We start from the raw sequence: 22,513 nt of genomic DNA, 5'->3' as shown, positions 1-22,513 counted from the left end.
GACCAGTAAATTTACGCATGAGAATTTCAAGTATAACCAAACTTCAAATTTATCAGATCAAACTCAGAAATAGAAAAATTTTGTAGACCTCACGCAGTTTTCTCATCCACAAGTATCTGATGTCACCTGTTTGAAAAGTTAACAAACTCAGTTCACGTTTGAATTTGTATTCCATCTTCTATCTTCTTCTTATATAATTATATAAAAGCGAAATGGCACTCACTCACTGACTGACTCACTCACTCGCAGAACTAAAAATCTACCGGACCAAAAACGTTCAAATTTGGTAGGAATGTTCAGTTGGCCCTTTAGAGGCGCACTAAGGAATCTTTTGGCGATATTTTAACTCTAATGGCCCATAACACCTGAACATGGTAGCGACTAGAACCGGAGCCGGAGACAGTGGAGATACGACCACCGAAGATTCGATGCAGTCAACCAGCCAGCACACCGAGTCTACATTCGCCGGCTGGCCTGCACAGACTACCGGTCAAACCGACAGCAGCACGACGCAGCCGCCCGCTTCCACCAGCGAAACCGGGGCAACGCAGCCACCCGCCTTCACCAGCGAGCCCGCTCGACCAACCACCCTGCAACCCAGCGCGCTGACCGTCAACCTGCCTGCTCCACCGTCAACCTCTAGTCACGCCACTACCGCAACCAGCAACATGGCCAACTTACCGGCTCCAGCCGTCAGCTACACCGGCAACCTCAGCCAGCTGACCAGCATAGCGACCCTGCTACCGCTCTTCCGCGGCAAGCTCCATGAAGACCCCATCACCTTCATGCGACAGTGCACCGAGCTGCTACAGGGTCACCACATTTCCAGCTATACCTGGGTCATGCTTCTAAAAGCGCAACTACAAGACGACGCCGCCGCCTGGTGGAGAGACTACAGAGAATTCGTCACCACCTGGGAACAGTTCAGTGACCGACTTCAGGCCCGTTTCTCGGGAGCCCATAAAATCGCAGCCACTCACATGGAATTTTATGGCACCACCCACAAACCGAACCAGCCAGTGGAGCGATTCATCCGTCAGAAGCTCCAACTACAGCAGCGCTTAGGAACCAACCTAGCTGAAGACGAGGTGATCGCCCTGCTCATCGGTCAGCTGAGTTCCGAGCTTCGCACCCTAGTTCGAGCTGCTCGTCCCACGAACTATGAAGAGCTGATCATGATCGCCAACGACCTGGAAACCGACCTCAACAGTCGACCAAAATATAAGTCACCGAACCGGCCAGCCAGTCATTCCTTGGTCACGCCACCGTGGATCCTGCCAGCGTCACCAAGCCTCCTTCCAACGTCACCGAAGACCCCTCGCTCTTCTCGGCTGACGGAGACTCTCCACGGTACCTAGCAGCCACACCTCCACGGGCTATCAAGAATGACCCAGTACCAGTCGTCACCCGGGTCACCGTCTCACAACAGCAACCGCGTCCGGCACACCCTTGCGCGTCAACCACCCAGCCGTCACTCATGACCGTCTCACTCACAACGGATCGATCGCCTACCCGTCACGCCACCGTAGACCCTGCTAGCGTCGCTAAGTCTCCTTCCAATGTCACCGAAGACCCCTTGCTCTTCCCGGCTGACAGAGACTCTCCACAGCACCCAGCAGCCGCGCCTCTACTGGCCCGCGAGAGGACAGCATCACCAGCCGACGATGAGCGCGTCATCGACCACCAGCCTGGGGAGGAACATGCAACTGTGACCCACACGCACCCGCCACCTACCGGGGTCGCTGTCATGGACGGAGTCACCAACACTGCCCTCGCCGCAGTCGACGAACAGGTCACCAACGCTGACCCAGCCGCATTCAGCCACCAGGTCACCAACACTGCCCCAGCCGCAGTCAGCCACCAGGTCACCAACACTGACCCAGCCGCCATCAACCAGCCGGTCACCAACACTGCCCCAGCCGCAGTCAGCCACCAGGTCACCAACACTGCCCTGGCCGCAGTCACCGACAAGGTCACCAACACTGCCGCCCCAGTAGTCAACAACCACATCACCAGCCCTCCGCCCAGCCAAGCACTGAACCTAGCCGTGATCCAGATAGACGGACAGACTCTACCCCGGATCCCTGTCATCCTCGCGGGTAAACAACTACACGCTCTACTCGATTCAGCCGCAACGCACAACTTCGTGAGAGCTGCCCACCTCGACCACAGTACACGGATCCAACCGCTGAAGCTACCTGTACTGCTGGCCAACCGTCCCACTAGCTGCGAAACGGCCATACAAGGACATCTGGAACTCCAGATCCAACAGCACATTCAAAATATTCCCTTCCTAGGTCTACCTGACCTACGCGAAGACATCATCTTGGGACGACCATGGTTTCAGGAGAATAAGGCAGTGCTTGACTTTGAGCAAGACAGGCTAATCCACGGCAAGACGCAGTGAGATACGATCTTCTGGATAGCGCAACCACCAGCCTCAGTAGAGATGGACACTCACCTGGTTGACAAGTTACTAGAAGACACGCCCAGCGACCAGCACCGACGGTTAACAGTATTACTGCAACAACATGCAAAATTGTTCATGGAGCAGATGCCGCCCTCCATCACCACGGCCGCCACCATGACAATTCAACTCAACAGCTCAGAAATACGCAGCCAGCGGCCTTACCGATACTCACGGGAGAAACTGCAAATTATCGAGTCCGAAGTTGCCGCCCTCAAGGAACGCAACCTGGTAGAAGCCAGTGATTCGCCTTACAACTCTCCAATCGTCATTGTCCCCAAGAAGGACGGCACATCACGGTTCTACCATAGGTGGCCTCCACCTTCCTGCGACCAGGAATACCCTTCCGCGGGTTACCAGATCGGCGACCAGGTGCTCACACGGAATCATCAACTCTCAAACAAGGCTCAGAAATTCCACGCGAGCCTAGCACCCAGATGGAAGGGACCATATACGGTCGCCCACAACCAAGGAGCTGTCTACTGGATCACCCGTGACAACGAGACCATCAAGGTGTACGAGACTCAACTACGCCCGGCTCCAACCACCGACCAGCAACATCTCTTGGAATAACAACCCACCTGTTGGGGAGACCCTTCTGGTCTTATTTCTGTAATTATTGACCACAACCCACCTGTTGGGGGAGACCCTTCTGGTCTCACTTCTGTAAAATTATCACCCAATGGCACTTTTGTATATTTTGTAAACATTGTATCTTGTTTTTTTGCAATCAATAAATTCTCGCCGTGGCTACCTCAAACGGGGGGGGGGGGAATTGATACCTCCCTCGCGTTCGCTACCTTTCAGCCTGCCGCTCTGCTCTGCTCCCCACGCCACGCATCAACCAAATGAATGGTTGACCCACCCGCCACCAGGGTGCGCCTCAGTCGCCGCCACCCATTCCTGCGTTTCTATTGGCCGAAGCACCGCCGGCCAATAGCAGCGCAGGTGAACTCTGGGACTGTGAATAAAAGGGGGCTACTCAGCTACCCTCGATAGCACTTTCTCACTAGCAGCCTTCCACTGAAGAGCCAGAAGAGACCACCAGCCGAGACCACTACCGAGATCAGGAGCAGAGCAGCGAGCAGGCCAATGAGGGAACCACGGCGAGACTAACCGCAACCTGAGGTGTCTTCCTTGTCTACTACCCAGCCGATGCCTAGGAGGAACCGAGCCGGCCGCCGAACCCAGAAGAGGAGGGCCCTATGTCGGCTTCGCCAGGTGGAGGAGAGGCTGAGGCTGTACACCGCCGCGCCAGCTGCGCCCCAGCCTAACAACTGGCGCGCGGTTCTGGATGCGCGGGTTGGGTGCCGAACCGACATCGGAGTGTGTGCAGTGGAAGCCTACGACCCTGCCTGCCCGGGGTTTGACCGAAGGCCCCTTCTAAACGAGGAAGTGGTCGAGGAGGTCCTCCCGGCGGAGATTCGGCACGACCTCTGGCTAGTAGATCACCCGGTCAGCCCTCTCCGTAGCCCGGGTAAACCAGAGTGGAGACTGCGAACCATTGACTTGAGCCCCTGCCGGCCTGCTCTCGCACCAGACGGACCTGTCCGGGACCCTCGTGCGGCGTGGTATCGCGCCAGTCGACGACTACTAAACATCTAGCCTGCCTTGGTCCCTTTTAGGGCCACCAGCAACAATCTTGGTCCCTTTTCAGGGCCACCAGCAACAAACTTGGCCTTTTTCAGGGCCACCAAAAGCTTTTTCGGACAGTGGTAACAAACCCCTCGCTCGACCCGACTGAGTAGCCCAATTGATGAACGAGCCACACCTTCCGCCATATCAAGAGGTTCCGCTGAGGTCTACATGCAGGCGAGCGAAGCGAACCCGCTGATCTCATTTTTGGACGATCCAGTCGGGGGTCCAGGGGGCGGAGCCCCCTGGCTAGACGGATATGGCGAGCGAAGCGAGTCTGACGGCTAGTATGATATAATTCATCCAGTTCCGTGATAATCTTTCCCTCTGATGAAAATTATTTTTTTACAATCAAAAATATTATAATTTCTTCAGCATTATTTAGTTCATTTGATTAATTTTAATCACCTATCAAATTAGTTTTTTTTTCAAATGTGAGAATATTGATACTGATGGGCACGCATAATAATACCATGACTGCAAAACAAAATATTGAAACCAAAGACCTTAAAGATGCATAACTCTTTAAGGTCTTTGATTGAAACTTTACAGAAAATTTACAAAATCCAAAAAATAGCAAATTTTATCAAGATTTTAAGGGTACCTCATTTATAAAGATTGGTCAAAGAATAACAGAGAAATTAATTATTTCCGTACTGCATGCATCACCACTCTCACAATTTAAACATAGATATTATTTTTTTAATTCCAATAATTATTGTATTTGAGATGAAGATTTGAAACTCGGTGTGGCTCCATATGGCCATACAGCTTACATTTTACAAAGTTTTTCAGATGATCTTGTTTGTTCATGGTCATGCATGCAGTACGAAAAGAATTAATTTCTCTGTTATTCTTTGACCAATCTTAATGAATGAGGTATCCTTGAAATTTTGATGATATTTGCTAACATTTTTGTCTCTTCCTAAGTGAAAAAAACAAAATGGCAACTATAAGGATAACCACTGAGTTTTGGACACTTCAAATACGTCATTAGTCTCCTATAATCCAGGAACAATACCCTAAAATGTTCGACACTACTTCTGAAACTCCTGTATAGTGATATGAGAGTTTAGTTTACTAAATTAAACTAAACAGTTAAACTAAATTGAACAGTTTTTTAATAGTGTGCTTGATAAAGTTAATACTTTGTTAGACGCGAAGTTCGAGGAACTAAAAAGTGATATTCGAGAATCAATACAAGAACTGAAAACATTGTTCAGTCGATAGGAGGTGAATTAGGTCAAGTGACTGAAAAGTGAGAATTTTTAGAAAAAGAGAATGATCGACTCTCATGAGAATTAGTTAGTTTGGAAAATTATTCTAGGAGAGAAACAATTTGCTGTTTTTCAACTTGCGTTATGAGGACAGTGAAAACTGGAATAAAACCGAACTTATTATTAATGAATTTATCGAGAATGTTATGAAAGTCAAACTGGGAACCTATGATATAGAGAGGGCACACCGCTTGTGGAGGAGGGGACGGGAAACTAGGGCTATAATCGCGAAATTTATCAACTGGAAAAAGAAGATGGAGGTACTAAGGGCTTTAAATAATCTGAAAGGGATTCCAGTGGGTATTTCCGAGTACTATGCTGAGTGTACAAGACGCACCAGAGACGAATTAAAACCGTTCTTGAATCAAGCCAAAGCAGGCGGTTTGAAGGCTTTCCTTAAATTGGGCAAGCTGATCGTCAACGGAAAACCCTATTCCAAAAACGAACTGGATCGAGATGGCTTACCGAAGCAGAGCGCTCAACAGCGGAGTCAACGGATGAACAGTCCCCCGCCAACGGGTGGGAAAAATTCTGAGGGGCAGAGGTTCATAACGCGGAGGTTGTGGACCCCATCACGACAACCTGTTCGAGGAGGAGCCGAGTGTCCGGAAGTAATCAACAATCCCCCAGCGGTAACCGATAACTCTCCAGAGGAGCGAGAAAATCTCCAAACAGCATCAGCCGCTTCCAGGTCCCCGGGTCCGGGTCCAACGGGAGGTGACGTGCTGACGACCGGAAAACCGACGGAGCTGGAGCAGTGGCTGAGCCAGGGCGCCATTACAGAAAGCTGAGTACGGAAAACGCAGGGCAGCGACCCCGGGAAAAGTGCATAGCAGGAAAAGACGAACGGTAGGAGTGTTAATAATTCGAAAAATAGTAATGGCGTGAAAGGTAGCCTAATTCACAATTTCTAAATATCATTTTCTGGAATTGCCATGGAATAAATAATGTTTCTAACATGGACGCTGAACAATCTAAAATATCTAACAGTTTTAATGTAGTAGGAATAAGCGAAACTTGGGCCCACAAAGACATACATCAATTAACTTTTCTGAATTGATTCAGAAAAATTCTATAAAGGACATTACTTTTGGTAGAGCGAGGGGTGGGCTCTTGTTTTTGATTAAAAAAAGGGTTCAATGTCAGATAATACAGAGTAATGATACATTTATTTTTATCCAAATCAGAACTGTGAGTCCTTCTCTAACAGTAATTATAGGACTTGTTTACTTGAGATTAGAAAATATGAATACTGATTTAGAGTTATTGAATAATTTCTTGAGGAACAACTCCTAACTTATTGATGAGATACCAGTAATCATAGGTGGTTATTTCAATTGCAGAGTAGGAGATCTTAATCATCCCTTTAATAGCGATGTATTTCAGTACGCAGACCTATTAGATTTAAGACTATCTTGTGATAAGATGGTAAATGGATTTGATAGAAAACTATTTAATGTGATGCAAAAAAAACTCATTCTGTTTGCTGAATGGCAGAACTAGAAATGATTCACCAGGAAACTTTACTTTTGTTAATAGAAATGGTAAAATCACTATAGACTTGGTTTGGGTGAACTTGAACTATTTGCAGATAATAAAAGATATGACCGTATCAGACTTTATACTGTCTTCGTACCACTTCCCACTTCTGGTTGAAACTAGATTAGGCGTCAGTAGGATTCAGGATGGGGAGAGGGGGTTACAAAACAATTCGAGCAGATTGGTGTGGTGAGCCGAAAAAGAAGACTTGTACAAAATGTCAATGCGGTCATCAATCCGATTGGATAAACCTTGTCATAATATCGATGATTGCTACGATAACCTAGTACTGTGAAAGAGGAGGCTGAGAATTTAGATATGATAAAGATTTCTAACAGCAATACTAATTTCAAAAACAAAGCATGGTACGATAAGCAGTACATTGATGCAAAGAAGGGTCTCCGAAAAATATACAGAATTATGAAATAGCAATTTTAGTGAGGAAACTTTGAATACATATTTGTTGCAAAAGAAATCGTATAAACTGCTCTTGAAGAACAAGAAAAATGATTATAGTATTTAAATGAAATGAAAAATAAAATTTCAAAAATGTGAAATTCAAAGGAGTTTTGGGCAGCTGTCAGATTTTTTAATAGCAGGCCATTCACACATAATAACATAAGCGATCAGATATGGATGGATTTTTTAAAATAGAAAGTACACTGCTGAATTGATTTCTCCGCCTCTTTTTCACGATGCTTCACATCCTATTTTAGATAATAGGGATTACCTATGATGAATTACACTGTGTGCTCCATTCCATGAAACCCAAAAAAGCCCCTGGAACTGATGGTATCAGCTACGAATTCTATAAAGATTGCACAAGAAAGGCAATCCTAAAGAGAATAGCTATTATAGGATGATCGCTTTGATAAATTCTTTGGTGAAGATATTTACGAAAATAATAGAAAATCGGTTGATGAGTTGGATAGAAGTCGGAAAAATTCTCCCGTAGGGCCAATGCGGATTTCGAAAAAATAGAAGCTGTGTAGATAATATATTTACATTGAACTCAATAATATATTAGCAAGTTGAACACAAGAAAAAGGTCCTGTTTGTATTATTTGTCGATTTTGAGGCTGCGTTCGACTCTGTCCCCCACTACCACCTTTGGCATAAACTGGAAAGCCTCGGAATAAACAGTAAAATAGTGAGGCTTTTGAGTGAGCTGTACAGAGATGCTGGTTTAGTGATAGGCAGTCATACAGTCCCGGTTGAGAAAGGCGTCTGGCAGAGAACTTTTGTTCTCTCTGTACCTAAACGATATTGACACCTATTTCAAGAATCAAGATTCGTTTATAGTCTAAACATTAAAAATAATAATGAAACACATCGTCAAAAAATATACAAGCAATCACAAATTTAACAATATATCACAGGTCATATAATTACATCACATTATCAAGTATTTTTCAAACAAATTTAACATCAATAAAACACAGGTCATAAAAATTACAAATTGAATCACATTACGTATTTATACATTACATCTCAAGTCATTTCAGAAGCTGAGGTTTGCATGGCATCCCTGTCAACGAGGAAACTGATATTCTTACCCTCCTCTACGCTGATGACATCGTTTTATTAGCTGAAAGCGTCCCCGACATGAGAAATAAATTGAGATGTCTGGAGAATTATTGCAGTGAGCTGAAGTTGAAAATAAATGTTTCAAAAACTAAGATAGTTCTGTTCCATAAGGGGAGAATGAGAAGATTGCGGCCTTTCCGTTACTCAGGCGGTGAAATAGAAATAACCAAGACCTACAAGTATTTAGGTGCAGATGAGCTGGTCGCTTTGGAGGGAACTGCGCGTCAACGATATCGAGGGCTAGATGCGCGACGGCCGCTATGATGAATGTTTTAAGCAGAGCTCGATCGGTTACATGGGACAGTAAAGTAAAACTATTCAGCGCAGTAGTTTTACCGATGGCCATTTATGGCTCTGAAGTTTGAGGACTGAGTTGTCTCGAGCAGATTGAGAAGGTAGAACTTTACGTTTCTAAGAGGCTCCTCCTCCTTAATAGAAGAACGGCTAGTTGGGCAGTACGGCTTGAATCAGGAAGAATTATGATAGCGAATATAATATTTTACAGAAGCTTGATGATATGGCTTATTAAATTAATGAAAATGCCAAATCATAGGTATCCGAAAATATGCTTCAGGAGACTGCTACAAATATAGGCCTATACCTCAAATAACAACCAGCGCTTGCTGGATAAAAACATGTTCAACTGGGTGCATCAATTAAAGGAACAAATCACTGTCGCATCTGTGCAGTTTAATTTTCTTGGTAATGACGGTACAATTAACCCCCGAAATTGAGAGTAAAATGTGGGAAGTGATTTCCAAGCATGCTATTGCTCTTCATGAAGCAGACAGAATAAGAGCATTAGAATCGGTTTCATGCCCGGCATATAAAACGTTGAACCCTGACTTCACTCTAGACGAACAACTTCTGCTTCAAACAGTCTACACCTGGGTCAGATGTGTATTTCAACTACGTTTAGCTTCCACACTTTCGATGTATTTATTTGTAGACAATAAAGGTATTTTGATAGACTGCACTGAATTGTGCCCAATCTGTAATTTACAAGAAGAAGAAACGATATCACACTTCTTAGTGTACTGCCCTATGTACGCAGACGCAAGGAGGCAATATATTTACAACTATATTCTAAATGTAGTCAATATCAAAGACCAATAGATGGTCCTATTGTAAAATTTTTGCTCAGAGAAAATTAAAAAAACTTATATAGCTGTACACGAAGTGCGGTTAGAATTGGGGAATTCAAAATGGAAACGACAGGTTAAAGATTCAAGTTAAAATGCCGGATAATTCAATTGTTTGCTTTTTTTATTGTCACTTCTATTGTTATTAATTAGACCTGTTGCACTATTTTTGTTTTATCGTGATATTGTTATAAATTGTTGAAATTTAGTTAGTCTATTGATATGTTATCTACTGTTATGTTATCTATTGATGTTATGCAATTATTTAAATAGAATGAAGAGTTGAAATATTGTTTATGCAAGAGCAACTCTTTGTATGAGCTAACGCTTCAAACAAATAAACTTATTTATCTATTTATTAAAACATATCTCAACGTGGACCCCAACCCCATTCAGCATATTACAATTCCAACCAAAAACCTATCCCCCCCCCTAACCCAACTTTTTACCTTTGAAACACTTCAATAAACATAAATATCGGGGACCGAGCTTTGCTCTGGAGTACAAAAGCATGAAAAATTTATTACGAAAGAAGAAATTATAATAACATTCATAAAGAAATGTTCTATCTAATCACAGTAAATTGAGATTAATTCCCAGAGGAATGAAAAAATTTACCTCACAAAGGCCCAGTTGCATAAAAGCCGGTTAAATTTTAATCCTGATTAACTTCACGTGAACCAAATCAGAGAAGACCATTTCAAGATGGATCTACTGGAATTAATCTGGATTGAAAATAATCTTCTTTCTAATCTCCGTCTTTTTAGCAACCGGCACTAAGTACTTGATTGAATTACAAAAGTTCAACAGCTGAGTCATAATTTTGACACAGTCCCACACACATGAACTCGCTCACTCACTTCCATCACCAACAGACGACGAAATAATTATTAAGGTATCAGCTGTTTTTCCAAGGATGAATAATAATTATCCTTTTAATGTCCTTCAGCGAGTTTTCCCAGGGATGAGACCTAGTGCAATAGAATCTTTATATTATAAACCTACTATGTTCTGAATTTCGTGAGAATCGTTAGAGCCGTTTTCGAGATCCGGTGAAATACAAACATCTAAACAGAAGTTGCTCGTTTAATAGTATAGGATTCAACCTGATCGCAGATCGGCGTAATTCTAGGACCAGAGGTGTGTGAAAAGTCTTGAACAAAGTGCGGTTAGTAAATTTTAACTAATTTATTTTTATTTATGAGTGACAGCTGTTTAATTTTTATGATTTTGTGATTAAAATAACTTAATTAATTTGATGAGAGATATACTGGGCCATATGAATAAAGTTCAGCATTTGCTTATACTTCTTGAATATTGAGCATATGCTTCATTTTCTATGAATAAACGTGAACAGACATTTTGCTCATACTAATCTTTTATTTATGAGTGACATCTGTTTAATTTTTATGATTTTGTGATTAAAATAACTTAATTAATTTGATGAGAGATATACTGGGCCATATGAATAAAGTTCAGCATTTGCTTATACTTCTTGAATATTGAGCATATGCTTCATTTTCTATGAATAAACGTGAACAGACATTTTGCTCATACTAATCAAAAAAAAGTTTGAGCATTTGCTCAAAAATAAAAGCTTAGGCTCAAAATTGTATGAATAAACTAGAGCATTTGCTCAACTTTTGAAGCAAATGCTTCATAAAAGGTGAGTCTAGTCTGAAGCAGATTTTCACCTTTTGTTTATAGTAAAATGGCTCAACTAATTTAAGTGAGTAAGATGAAACTATACCAGATACGATCACAACCAATAGTTGAGAACTATAAAACTCTTTTTAGATTCAACCATGATATATATCACTATTATTCCAACAAAAGAATAAATACAAGAGGTACCTATCCGATATAAAGATAGCCAACACAGAATAGGAAATAGGCATTTAAGAAGATGATTATAAGAAGACTATTGAAATTATAAGATTATGCTGAACATTATTATAGAGATGACATTTTTTAACGCTACTATTTCATTCAAAAATCAACTAATCTAAAACAAAATTCTTAGAGAACATAAATGATATGATATTCATGATAGAGAACAGAGCAGACGACCAAACACAAGCGGTGTCTATGCTTGCATATTTAGTGCTAACCTTTAGTTATAAAAACAAAGTAAGGCCACAAAGGCGAATCAGCTTATGAAAAATCTTTAAAATACGTGAGCATTTGCTCCAGAGTTTAGAAGCATAAAGTAAAGCTTATTCATATAAAAATTAACAAATGCTCATGAGCAAAACCTTATGCTCCATGCTCATGAGCATATGCATTGTTTTTATTCATATGGACTAATTTTATCAAGACTGGAATTGAACCGAAAAAATAATTTTGTTTTACACAAACGTGTGTTAAGAACTTTGTCATTCAAAAAAACTTGACTACATATTTAATTTAAAGACAGCTTGGAGTTTACAAAATTGTTTAAATTATTGAGCTAAATTAAATAGCGTTAAACTTAGGCTATACCTTACTGTAGACTGTTTCATGCTTAGAATGAAAACATATTTCAAACGGAAAATAAACATTATCAGCAAAAATTGAAACCTCAAGCCGTATTTAAATTAAATGGTCATTTTTTTTGAATGACAAAGTTTACACAGGTTTGTGTGAAAATAAATTATTTTATTCGTAGGCTAGTTATTCAATCGTTGTGATTCTAACACAAGTTAAGAGATATGGTTGACGTAAGTCAACCAAACCGGGTGTAAGTGCACGTCTAGTGCCAACATACCTGTAATCAAATTTTTGGTTGGGATCGATTTAGTATGTTATTTTGAGCACAAAAATTAAACGGCGGTCACTATTGTTTTTAAAATAAACTAAGTTCAAAGTAGCACAATTTTACATGCATTTAACCTATGAGTAGCAACCATTTTGATTATTGAAATCATCAAATTATGATATTCCTAATCTGAGTTTTCCTAACTCAAAGCTTTTCCTAACCTTAGCTACTTATAGGTTAAATGCATGTAAAGTTGTGCTACTTTAAACTTGGTTTGTTTTAAAAACAATAGTTTTATAAAAACTTTTAATAAATTTGTATTATTGATAATATATCAAAAAATAAATGCATATTAGCAAGATAAAAATCCTGCAACGATATCATGATGTGTAGGCCTAATTGAAAACAAAATGCTTACCACTCAAGACTGCAGTAAAACAATATCTTCAAATGTGCTTTCTGTACGTTGAAATGCTTTTCATATTGAACTCGAATCACAATATTAAATAGATATAACTATTATTATGCAGAAATTTTAGTCATTAATATTATTATAAAAGTGAGAAACACAGAATATTTTGAACTTTCATACTTCATTCATCATTAGGTTAGGTTTAGTTTATAAAAATTATGCCACCTGCCATCATGATAAAATGTCATTCGTTCTATATCTCAAATGTGCAAGTACTACAATTTCTAATGCTCTTGTACATAATATAAAATCATGAACACATTCCAAATGGTATTTTTATATTGCCATTTGTAATTCAAAACTTGAATTTCCCAACATTTTATTTTACCATCAAAATTCAATTGAACAGAGCCTTTGGTTTTAGGCTTAGACCAGTTATAGAATAGGCACGGCCCATTGTATATTCATACTGAAAGTCAATGAAGCCAAAATGTACTGCCTTATCACCATATCGTGACGTCAGCATCGGATGAAAAATAATGTAAAAAACTCTGCAGAAAAGTTTTCTATCCTATGCTGACGTCACGATATGGTAATGTGGCAGTAAATGTTGGCTTCAGAGGCTAGACTTCCCAGCGTGTCTATTCTATAACTGGTCTAAGGTTTCAGGCTATGTTCTTGAACTATACAAATTGAAATCTTGCAGTATTGAGGCACCACCACAATCATGTTCATGTCAAGGAGCTATATAGAAACTATAGAGTGGCTGAGTGGCCGCTATCACAGAGAAGAGGAGAAGATCTCTTCTCTGTGCCGCTATCGAGTCATCTTAACCATAGAAGTGAACATATCCCTGAATGTGAGAAGTGAACGTATCCCTGTTACGAATTGAACATGGGCAGCCATGACAGAGAGAGGCAAGAAGTGGCGGAAAATTTGAATGGCCCTATTGATATAATGGGAACTTGCATAAAAGACAAGGCGCAAATCAGTTATATTTAATAAATACTACATTGCATTTTTATCGAGCATTTTAAATATATGTATTACAGTTGTTTTGCATCCATAGAATTAACTGTTTGAAATGCTTTACTTGAAGCCTTGGTGGAATTAATGTAGCCTAAGTTACAGTGTTAATACTGCTTAGCCGTACAAGTGCTTTAGTAAGTTGAAATGCCATATCGTAAATTATTATTTTAGAAATTGGATTATTTTTTTAGTTATTTTGAGTAAGGAATTCAAAAAACTAGTTTATGAATACGTTTCTTTGATATCGGCTTACGGTACTTATCCACATAACTTCAAGTTCATAACAAGAAGGCAAAATATGATAGTCAAAAAAAAAAAAAAAAAACTAAGGCCGGTATTAGATGGTAATATTCTGTCATATGCAGATCATATGAAATAAGTTGTACGAAATCATATACCGTATGTATTATCATATTATTATATACCGTATATAATTATTATATACCGTAATGATCATGTTAGGCCGGTTTTGTTTCTATTCTATTCACGGTAGCGTGAGTTTATTACAATGTTGCTGTTTTGGAAACAAAAAAGCTTTTTCATAAGAATAGAGCCACCTTCGGTCATTGATAAATGATAAATGATTCTTATTGCCTTTAAGCCATCAAATACAGCAATTGGTTCATCAAAGTTTACAAGGTACTAAAATTGGTTTTTAATAAATATAGAGTTCAGTCTATCCAAAATACAGAAATATCACAGTAAGATTCAGGTACTTTTGTAAAACACATTGATAGTCCTTTCAGGAACACTGAAAAACTTATTCATTTCATACATAGGAGTTTGTTTCAGAAAATTATAAGTGCCCCGGAGAATCTCCTTGGTTGGTAGAGACCTAGCTGCTGCCGGAAGCCTGTTGAAAAGTCTGGCATTTAGGTTGCTAGGGCTATTCCTCACTCTGCTCAGCCTTGTGAATGACACACACATATTTGTTTTCTTGTTGTCAACTGGCACTCTTAAATACATTGTGTCAAATTCAAGCCGGGACCTCGGGAATAAATACTGTAAAGCCTCAACCAGCTCCCAATAAGTACGGTATAGAACTCTTTACATCTTATTTAAGATAGTACTTAAAATACTATGACAATTCATTGATTGAAAAAGGTTGTCATACTCAATATTATCCTGTACAAATAGAGACAAAAAATTGTGAAAAAATTAAATTTCATCTCCCTCAATAAAATTTCACACAAGTAGACAAAAATAATATAAAAATAAGTTCATTTTTATTGGATAAAAAATTGAAATATGTTCATTCTACAGCTAATAAAAATGTTTGGGAAACACTGGTATTATTATTGTACAGTACTAGAACTTTCTTGCTATAGGTTCAACCAAATTCTTCATAGAAATAGAATTCTTCATTAATATTATTAAATTATTAAAGTGCTCACAGAGTTTTTATTTTCGACTATTTTAGAGTTCCCGCGAACTCTTTCACTAATTCGAGAGCGCTGAATTCGAATCTGAAATAAAAATTTTGCTTTCTCGATTTTTGGTAACTACACGCGCCCGCCCGGCTGGAAGAGCCTACACACTCACAGATTTCGCCCGAGCCGAGCCGAGCCTATCCGCGCCAGTAGCTCTGGACGGATTTGGCCTGGCTCGGCTCAAGCAAAATCTGTGAGTGTGTAGGCCAAGACAGGCCAATTCCGCGAGCCAAATCTGTAGGTGTGTAGGGCCCTGTAGTCCTCTTTCACACGATAGGAGACGTGTAACTTGAACACTGAACAGTGTTCAGGGTTTTTTTGTCGAAGTACATTGAGTCCAATCGTGTCTTTCACATTGGACAGGAACCGAGCTTTTTGTTACGTCTCTTCCCCTCCAGGCAAGCAGAAACCTGTTTTGATCGAGATACTAGCGGACAAATCGCGGCTTTCACATGAGGATCCTACGTCTCTCCGGTCATCACTTTTTCTCAAAATTGATTGAACCCACATCACTTCTGTATGAGCTTACAGAGTATTAGTTAATTATTTAAATAGATTAAAACTCAATTATTTCGGAAGTTGATTGAGTTAATCGTATATATTTCTCATAAATCTTGAAATACTTAAAAGAACAAAAAGAGCTTCTAAAGTGACTACAATTTTATCTGGAGCTATTGTTCCAATATTTTAGCAGTTACCAACTGGAAATTCAGCGATTTTGGACTTGTGGTATTCAAGTAACAGTCTTTAGAATAATTGAAGTGAGGTATCAGGTTGTGACTGGAAAGATACATCAGCTCTGGGTAACAAGATTTGTCATATTCATAGTTAATTCAAGAACCTCTCGGGATATGCTCAAAGATTCTGTCTTGAAATTTCATCCTAAGCTTGATTGAGCGATTGAAAGTTCATCCCGAGAGGTTTCTGAATTAACTATGAAGATGACAAAATCTTGTTACCTGAACTTCTTTGTTATCTGTCCATTTCACAATAACAACTTTTTTTCATTGTCAGCCATCTCAATACTATATCCTCGTTCAACTTTCTCCTCTTTGATTCCAATCTCACTTCCACGAAGTCGATTACTTCTAATTGTTCCAAGCACTAAAATCCCATATGTCTGTCTGAGGTAATGCAATAGCTCCAAAGATGTGAAGAAATTATCAAAATAAATATTGCTGTCTAGCAAGGTTCTGGAATGGTCTTGCATAATTTGAGGATGACTTTACCTCCAAGTACAAACTCTTCCTCTATTCCTGGCAATGAAATTTCTTCTCTATGAACAATGAAGTCATAGATGATTCCAGAAACACCTGATCGAACAAATATTTTAAAACCCCATTCATGAGGCTTTGATTTGATGTATTGTTTCCGTGATCCAGCACGTGTTCCTTTGAAGGGTGCCATCATCTCATCTATTGACTGCTGCTTTTCATTCACAATATTTTGACAATTTTTCCTTATTATGTCAATTACTGGCTTCAATTTGAAGTACCTATCAGTTAAAGTTTTTGTAGGGTCAACAAATCTCACATACTTTCTCAGTTTCTGATAACGTTTCAGAGGTATGACATCTGAAATCTTGGGAACTCAAAATTGCCTACTCCAATAATCCAAGTAAATGACGGCAATTGAATGACTCCCATCAGCAAATGAATTACTATGAAATCCTTGATTTCTGCTTTTATTGTGTTTATTGAAGCCCAGTCTAATGGACAGACCGTTGGTTTGCTCTCAAAACAATAAGTTCTAATTGACCGATCGAAGTGAGGTCTAAGATTCAAGTCGACAGAATGACATTTTTCTTAATGTTGAAATGTTTAAATGTTTAAATGTTGTCACGTTATTTTTTCCAATAACGGGTTGCCCTGCTTGGCTGCAGTCGATAGAGCATGAGTCATAAATTATATAACTCTTGTTGTGGTTCTTAGAATATATATTATAACAAATTCTTACTGGCTCGCCCAGGAGCTCCCGCAATTCTCTGCTCTTGCCGGTTACTGACGTTGGCTGCTCCAACAGTTCACAATTTCTGTGACTGATTTGTCGAAATCCGCAAGTATAGAGCCCAGGAGCTCCCGCAATTCTCTGCTCTTGCCGTTACTGACGTTGGCTGCTCCAACAGTTCACAATTTCTGTGACTGATTTGTCGAAATCTGCAAGTATAGATGCGAGAATTTGCACTGCTATAACTTAAAGCTATAAATTTGAGACTCTTCTGGTCGTATTCAGTGATATTGGATAATTTATATAAATCTCTGGAATGTATTATTTCCAAAGATTTGACTATCAATGCTGTATATCGCTGTCTTAACCAACTTATTCGGTGAAGAATATAGTTGGATGGTAATCTTATTGATACTCCAATATTGGTAACTCAATAGATAAAAATGAGATTTGTCATGCATGGAAGTAGGGAAACAAATAAAGGGTACATAATAAAAATTTATATACAACACAAAAAAATCAACGAATAAATAAATATAGATATGTATAGAGCAACAAGCAAAAATAGTAAATATAAGAACAAAATATATATATATATCAAAAAAGAAAGTATCACAGATTAGCTCACTAGTTTTTTAGCACGAAAATTTACCATGTCCTTCTTAAATCATTTACCATATGCATTTATTTCATGCAGCTCAGATATCAACTTGCTGCTGCTTGTCAATAAAAATCTCAAATATATCTTCTTTCCAAATTAAATAAAAATAATCAATTGATAAATTATAAATCTCAAATATAATAATATGTATATAACTCAGTATATATCTCAGGGCTTAAGGTTTGGCCTCTGATGGAAATTAGATAAATTAATTTATCCCGTGAACATGAGCTTCATTTATACCTTTATAATTTGCTAATAAAATTAATTATCGAGTGAGTATATATATATATATTACAACATTAAATTTAAATATTCCTTTCATCTGTGTATCCTTAGATATATAAATCTGATATAGTTCTTAATTAATACTTTTTTAATAATTAAAAATTAGAATATGTTTTTGTACTTTTTAAGACTAGCACAAGTTTTATATAATTTCAATATTTATATAACCCCTCGACAAGCTAGCTTTTTAAATCTTATCCAACTCAAAGCACTGAGGGCGCCCTAGATTCATATATTTCTCGATAATTATCATTAACGTGCTGAAATTCACAAGATGATGGTGGCAATCCGAATTTCCTGTCGTCCTGGATTTTCTGGTGGCCGAAGTCATCTTCTCCAAGGGAATAAATAAATATCTAAATGACTTATGCTTTAATACAGCATCACAAAGTCTTATAAAAAATTAATAAATGAATTTAAACTTTAAATCTTTCAAACATAAAATTTAACAAAAAGGGACTTGTGCTCTATAAAATTTGGTGGCATTCCATGGTGGCGTCTGGCAAGCAAGTGGGCTCTGATCTCCCCTATTCACTAAGGTCATACTTCCGTCTTCCAAATTTGCATATATTTAAATATCCAACTACTATGCCATTATAAAAATCAAATAGTCCGTGCCAATCTGCTAGGCTATTACCTATCTCTTAGGTATTACATTTTATAATTACTTGGATTACATCTGATGCATAAACTGAGTAGTGATAACTTATAAATTCTTATCATTTATATAAATACCTATGGTTATATTTGAATCGGCTCGTTATTGCTGCCCATCAACTACTGCAATTTGATTGGTTCATCCAAAATTCACAAATGTATCCATGCGCCTACTGAATATACATACTTCCTTAATATTTTTATTTATTTTATGTGCTTTGTACATGCTCATTACATATAATAAATTTTTATAAACTTTTTAAGTTGTTTTTCCATTTATAATAGCATGCCATGTGGTTACCAAATCCTCTAGTTGAATACTATTTGTTGACAACAAAAATTTGCCAAAGGTGTCTGGCCAAATTTCAAATTACATGGCTTGATCAATTATTAGGTTGCCAACCAGTAAGTATTATAGCCTAACCTCGAAATTCAAATATTTTATATAATAGATAGCAAATAAAATTCTTTTCTATTTGGCTGTTCTAATTGTAGCCAGGATACCCATTATTATCTAATCTTCCACTTGTTGCTATCACACCCGGCGATAATAGAGCAGCTGTTTGCTCGAGACCTATAAAATCTGTTCATTTAGCGATTTTGCTTGCTTATCAAATTCAATTTATTACAATGTTTAAATGTTCAAATGTTTAAATGATTAAATGTTTAAATGATTAAATGTTCAAATGTTTAAATGTTTAAATGTTTAAATGTTTAAATGTTTAAATGTTTAAATGTTTAAATGTTTAAATGTTTAAATGTTTAAATGTTTAAATGTTTATAATTTGCTAATAAAATTAATTATCGAGTGAGTATATATATATATATATATATATATATATATATATATATATATATATATATATATATATATATATATATATATATATATATATATATATATATATATATATATATATATATATATATATATATATATATATATATATATATATATATATATATATATATATATATATATATATATATATATATATATATATATATATATATATATATATATATATATATATATATATATATATATATATATATATATATATATATATATATATATATATATATATATATATATATATATATATATATATATATATATATATATATATATATATATATATATATATATATATATATATATATATATATATATATATATATATATATATATATATATATATATATATATATATATATATATATATATATATATATATATATATATATATATATATATATATATATATATATATATATATATATATATATATATATATATATATATATATATATATATATATATATATATATATATATATATATATATATATATATATATATATATATATATATATATATATATATATATATATATATATATATATATATATATATATATATATATATATATATATATATATATATATATATATATATATATATATATATATATATATATATATATATATATATATATATATATATATATATATATATATATATATATATATATATATATATATATATATATATATATATATATATATATATATATATATATATATATATATATATATATATATATATATATATATATATATATATATATATATATATATATATATATATATATATATATATATATATATATATATATATATATATATATATATATATATATATATATATATATATATATATATATATATATATATATATATATATATATATATATATATATATATATATATATATATATATATATATATATATATATATATATATATATATATATATATATATATATATATATATATATATATATATATATATATATATATATATATATATATATATATATATATATATATATATATATATATATATATATATATATATATATATATATATATATATATATATATATATATATATATATATATATATATATATATATATATATATATATATATATATATATATATATATATATATATATATATATATATATATATATATATATATATATATATATATATATATATATATATATATATATATATATATATATATATATATATATATATATATATATATATATATATATATATATATATATATATATATATATATATATATATATATATATATATATATATATATATATATATATATATATATATATATATATATATATATATATATATATATATATATATATATATATATATATATATATATATATATATATATATATATATATATATATATATATATATATATATATATATATATATATATATATATATATATATATATATATATATATATATATATATATATATATATATATATATATATATATATATATATATATATATATATATATATATATATATATATATATATATATATATATATATATATATATATATATATATATATATATATATATATATATATATATATATATATATATATATATATATATATATATATATATATATATATATATATATATATATATATATATATATATATATATATATATATATATATATATATATATATATATATATATATATATATATATATATATATATATATATATATATATATATATATATATATATATATATATATATATATATATATATATATATATATATATATATATATATATATATATATATATATATATATATATATATATATATATATATATATATATATATATATATATATATATATATATATATATATATATATATATATATATATATATATATATATATATATATATATATATATATATATATATATATATATATATATATATATATATATATATATATATATATATATATATATATATATATATATATATATATATATATATATATATATATATATATATATATATATATATATATATATATATATATATATATATATATATATATATATATATATATATATATATATATATATATATATATATATATATATATATATATATATATATATATATATATATATATATATATATATATATATATATATATATATATATATATAATGTTTAAATGTTCAATGTTCAAATGTTTAAATGTTCAAATGTTCAAATGTTAAATGTTTAAATGTTTAAATGTTCAAATGTTTAAATGTTTAAATGTTTAAATGTTTGAATGTTTAAATGTTTAAATGTTTAAATGTTTAAATGTTTAAATGTTAAATGTTTAAATGTTTAAATGTTTAAATGTTCAAATGTTTAAATGTTAAATGTTTAAATGTTAAATGTTAAATGTTTAAATGTTCAAATTTTAAATGTTTAAATGTTTAAATGTTTAAATGTTAATGTTTAAATGTTTAAATGTTTAAATGTTTAATGTTTAAATGTTTAAATGTTAAATGTTTAAATGTTTAAATGTTTAAATGTTTAAATGTTTAAATGTTTAAATGTTTAATGTTTAAATGTTTAAATGTTTAATGTTCAAATGTTTAAATGATCAAATGTTTAAATGATTAAATGTTCAAATGTTTAAATGTTTAAATGTTTAAATGTTCAAATGTTTAAATGTTTAAATGTTCAAATGTTTAAATGTTTAAATGCTTAAATGTTTAAATGTTAAAATTTTTAAATGTTTAAATGTTTAAATGTTCAAATGTTCAAATGTTCAAATG

General features: G+C 34.3%; 1 protein-coding gene across 2 annotated transcripts in view; it reads right to left on the bottom strand.

Moving 5' to 3' along the window:
• LOC111055896 (cytochrome c oxidase assembly factor 6 homolog) overlaps nucleotides 1-13,112 on the bottom strand; it is a 47,999-nt gene extending 34,887 nt beyond the window's left edge. Inside the window, exon 1 of one of the 2 annotated variants that reach the window (XM_039437978.1) lies at nucleotides 12,803-13,112. The gene's annotated coding sequence lies outside the window, so the exon portion shown is untranslated. The remainder of the gene's footprint in view (nucleotides 1-12,802) is intronic. The other variant, XM_022343205.2, reaches the window with a different exon arrangement.
• Between the last annotated feature and the right edge of the window lie 9,401 nt (nucleotides 13,113-22,513).

The sequence above is a fragment of the Nilaparvata lugens genome, chromosome 11 (assembly GCF_014356525.2).
Source record: "Nilaparvata lugens isolate BPH chromosome 11, ASM1435652v1, whole genome shotgun sequence".
In the NCBI taxonomy this organism is placed as follows: domain Eukaryota; kingdom Metazoa; phylum Arthropoda; class Insecta; order Hemiptera; family Delphacidae; genus Nilaparvata; species Nilaparvata lugens.
The sequence above is the reverse complement of the archived record's forward strand: the minus strand, read 5'-3'. Positions and strand labels throughout refer to the sequence as shown.